This window comes from Bison bison, unplaced genomic scaffold (assembly GCF_000754665.1).
Source record: "Bison bison bison isolate TAMUID 2011002044 unplaced genomic scaffold, Bison_UMD1.0 scf7180017864127, whole genome shotgun sequence".
Lineage (NCBI taxonomy): Eukaryota > Metazoa > Chordata > Mammalia > Artiodactyla > Bovidae > Bison > Bison bison.
The window spans coordinates 933697-938559 of NW_011494699.1; positions in this window are offsets into that span (position 1 = coordinate 933697).

Below are 4863 nucleotides of genomic sequence, written 5' to 3' on the forward strand. Positions count from 1 at the left end.
AGGGACTCTCAAGAGTCTTCTCCAACACCACATTTCAAAAGCATCAATTCTTCATCACTCAGCTTTCTTCACAGTCCAACTCTCACATCCACACATGACCACTGGAAAAACCATTACTGCTTATTATTTCTTATAAGCTAGGTACCAAAAAGTAGAATGATTCACTAGAACTTACTAATTTCTTAGTTCATCTGTTCTTCCACTTTTATACTAGAATGATAACTTTTTATCACCAAAATATAGTTTGGAATATTAGAGAGCTAAAAAAAAAATCACATGAATGTAAACTCTTATTTTAACCAAAATCTAGGTCAAAGGAAAATAGACAATTGAGATCTGGCTTTAAAAACTGTGTCTTATTGTTATACAGCCCCATCTGCACTCTATTCTACTATGTGCTGCTGAGTGATTTCACAATCCATTTCCCACTCCACTCTGTGTAACTTCAATGAGCATAATTTCAGATCTGTTACAAGTAGAGTGTTTTGATGAATAAAAAGATATTCTAAAGAGGTGGGGAGAGGGAGGAAAACCTATGATCCACTTCAAGGAAAGTATGCCAAATACTATTTCAAATGCTAGTATTTCTCATCCAGAAACCAATGTAAACTAAAATATGGATAACGTTATTCATGTTCCATTTAATAAAGTTTCTTCATTCCACAAGGCAAGACACCCTAGATTTACATTTAGTTTTTCAGTAAGAGAAACTGCAGTATTGTGCAAGAGCAGGAAAAATACGATTTTATATTGTTCTCTTAAAAGTCTATGAGTTGTATTGCTGCTAATTGTCTTTTCATCCTCAGGAGTCAGGAACTAGAGCTTCCTGATGTGAAAAGCTATGCATATACCAAGATTAACATAGGAAATGCTAAAAAAAAAAAAAAAAAGTATTGTCCTAGAAAGGAAATTTAAAAGAAATACATGGCTTGTGCGTTGGTGAATTTTAAAAATATTCTTAGAAACCCAATTGTATGAATATTTTCTATATTAACTCAATATAACCTGTATCTGTATATCAAGATTGTTGTCAAAGGAAATGGAAATTCTCACTGTCTGTAATATTTCTCATTGAAAGGAATGGGATTTCCAACAGTGAATTCTTGGATTGTATTACTAGGGTCTCTCACCTCAGAATGCTGCTGTTCTACCCACTGCTCCTTGAGAAAAGTGAGGCTTTGTAGAAGGAGGACGTCAAAGAGTGCTCTGTGTCTGGACTCAGTCCTGTGGGACAGCCCCATTTCTTTTCTTCAATCTCACTTCAATTTGCTTGCTTCTTTGAGAATGATCTCTCACTAATGGGATTCTTCCTTAGCTGCAATAAATTTAAAACACTTTTCGTTAGTCCTGTGTTGAGAGTTCAATTTCATGTCCTGACTCAGAATTAAAGAGTTAGTAGGAGAAAAATCTTTGCTCTGCATTTTCTAACTCCGATAACCTCTTTCCTCATTTCCTCCTGAAATGCAATTAGCTCTTCCAGTTTAATAATCTTGGCTCCTCTTGGTATCTACCTGCCTAAATATTTTCAATTATGGATCTATTTGTAATGACACCCACTGGTGATGTTCTTTGATATTTTTTTCCCATAGGCAGTTCTACCATATACCCTATGGACAGACCTAGAGGGCACACATTTGCTGACCCATTCCATGAAACTCTTCCTTAAATTTGCTTTTATAATTGCAGGTCCTGTTGCATGAAGTAGCTTCCACAAGGCATTACACATAATGCTTATGATAGTTTTTCACTCATTGCTTCTTCATTTCAAATCCACTTAGCATTGCAAAGAAGGATCTCAACTTGTTGAACGCTTTTCTCTGTTAGCTGTCAAGGTATAAAGCTTTGTCAGTAGTGGGTGACAGAGATAAATACAGGAATCAGAGCTTTTCATTCATGGTTCTAATGTTTTCCTCGCAGGCTCCTGCAGTATATTAGGCTTTGGCAATATCCACTCCCAGCATGTGGATAGTTTCCTAGTGCCTGGCATTGCAGCACGAATAGTTTCTTTAGCAAGTGGTTTCTGTGTGGGAGAGTGGTTTCTCCAGTGCCCTACTCCTGCTGCCAGGCAGCTTCTACCTGCTGTACCCAGTTCCCCTAGACATGCAGTAAGCAGCATCTGGTGACCAGGATTTCATTTCAGCAGTTCCATAGGAGAATGCCTTTGATGTGACATGCATCTAGGTCTTGGGCTTTCCTGATAGCTCAGTTGGTAAAGAATTCACCTGTAATGCAGTAGACCCTGGTTCAATTCCTGGCTTGAGAAGATCCACTGGATAAAGGATAGGCTACCCACTCCACTATTACTGGACTTCCCTTGTGGCTCAGCTGGTATAGAATCCACCTGCAATGCGGGAGACCTGGGTTCGATCCCTGGGTTAGGACAATCCTCTGGAGAAGGGAAAGGCTACCCACTCCAGTATTCTGGCCTGGAGATTTCCATGTACTGTATAGTCCATGGGGTCACAAAGAGATGGACACGACTGAATTACTTTCACTGTTCACTCACTGCTTCTAGGTGCCACAGAAACCTAGAAGGCAAATTTCAAGAAAGTTCCACTGATGCAGCAATTCTGCTGCTTCTCTTCCATCCAGTGAGGAATAGCCATTCATTCATCAACAAGATCTGGATGTCAGCTCTGGAGAAAGGAAGGTCTCTTCTTTAGGTGTCCTATCTTATCTGAATGGGTATTATCTACCTTTTCTATCGGGTATTACATTCTTTAGAGTTCTCAGTTACTTATTCTTAGTCATGATGGTTAATTTTGTGTGTCAAACTAGCTAGAATATGCTGACCAGTTGTTTGTCAAACACTGCTCTAGACATAGCTATAGAAGTATTTTTGGATACAATTGGCATTTATAATTAGTTGCCTTTAAGCAAAGCAGATTGTTCTCCATAAGGTGGTGGGCCTCACCCAATCAGTTGACAGCTTTAAGGCAAGAAGACAGATGATTCCTAAACAAGAAGAAATTCTGAATGTTCGGTCTTTGGACTCAAAACTGCAACATAAACTATGACCTGAATATTCAGCCTGCTGGCTTGCCCTATAGATATTGAATTTGGCAGCCTCCACAATCTGATGATCCAATTCCTTAAAACAAATCTTTCATTGTATTCATCTCTATGGCCTATTGATTCTGTTTTCTGGAGAATCATGACTAATACACTAGGCAATCCCTCATTAATCAAATCCTTTCTTAGTGTTAATTATCTCAAATTAAAGCTTCTCTACAATTGTCATTGTGCTTTTTTTTTTTTCTCTCCTGATTGGACACAGCTAATCCAATGCTCTTGCAAAATCTACTGACTTGCATATATGACTGCAAAATGAGAGAAGTTTATGGTAATAGAGTTGGGATGACATCATCCAGTATGTGGAGGTATTTCACAAGTTTCTTTTTTATCTATCCCTGATTATGCCATTCTAGCCCTCTGGTCATCTTGTTTTGAGATAAGGTGGGTAAGTACAGGCAACAGGAAACCAAAGTCATTATCTAAAACAATCATGGTTACACATATACTTTAAACATGGAATTCGAGTTAAATGGCTATTGGTTTTGCCAAATATCATTTTACTGATTTTTACTGTGAGTATATTTGAAACAAAACAGAAAAGATAAAGAATAACAATCATTCTCTAATTACAGACAACATATATTCTAATATTGTAGATAAACAGAATTATCAGAAGTGATAGAGTAAGAAAAACAGCTCATAATTATAAACAAACATAGAAGAGCTTGCGATTGGAAACAAAAATGAACAGAAAATGTCTTATTTTTTTTCCCAATTTTCAAAGAGGTAATTCTATGGGAAAAGCAACTTAGAGAGTCACCTTATTATTTTCTATCTATATTAATATACCTCCAGTAACCAAATATCTGGGAATCATTTTTTTAATCACCTCTCTTAAGTTGCTATATCTAATAATTCACCAAGTTTAATACCTGTTAGCACAATATATTTGAATTTATTTAAAATAAATTCCATTCTCTTTAATTGGTACACATGCTAAATTAACCTTTAAACTATTATCATTAGCTAATGTATTTATGTACAATACCCATGAATTATTAGTATTGGTTAACTATCATTACTGCTTTGGTTTCATAATAGCTTCCTAGATTTTATCATTGCCTCCTTCAGTCCAATCACTTCAACGGATATTTGAAAATATCATTTTCCAATTTTAAACTCATTGATAACAGATTCGAAAATGAAAATTGAAGTATTTAACACAAACTCAAACAAAAGCAAAAATAACATCAAAAACTAACATTTACTGTGCTTTTATCTTAAGCTGTGTACTAAGTACTTGAATAAATCCTAAGTACTCTACATATATTAAATAATTTATATTTCATAGCAGCCCTATGCTTAATATTATGTAGTTTTTATCATCTCCCTCATCTTCATGATGCCATAAATGCACAAAACAGGCACAAGAAGATTAAAGAATTTGCGCAAATATTCAATGTTACTGTCAGAATTCCAACACAGTCTTACCCCAGAACTGCCACTATTAATTTACATGCTTTATCCAGATTGTTTCTCAGCACAATTCTGCATAGGCACCTAATGCAGCTCTCCCATCTTCCTATGCTCTAACCGCACTGGTATTTTAAATATTTCAACAATGTGTAAAACTTCTTTTTCATTTTTCTCGTATGCCATTCCTCCCACTGTCCATATGATTATTTATACTTATCCTTCAGGAATAAATTTAAATGTCACTCCTCTGGAAACTTACAGGATCACTGCCCAATCTATAAAAAGATCCTATAAGTTACTCTACAATAGAACCTATAATTTTTAATGTATTGCACTTATGATTAAAAGTATATATTTACATTGCACTTGATC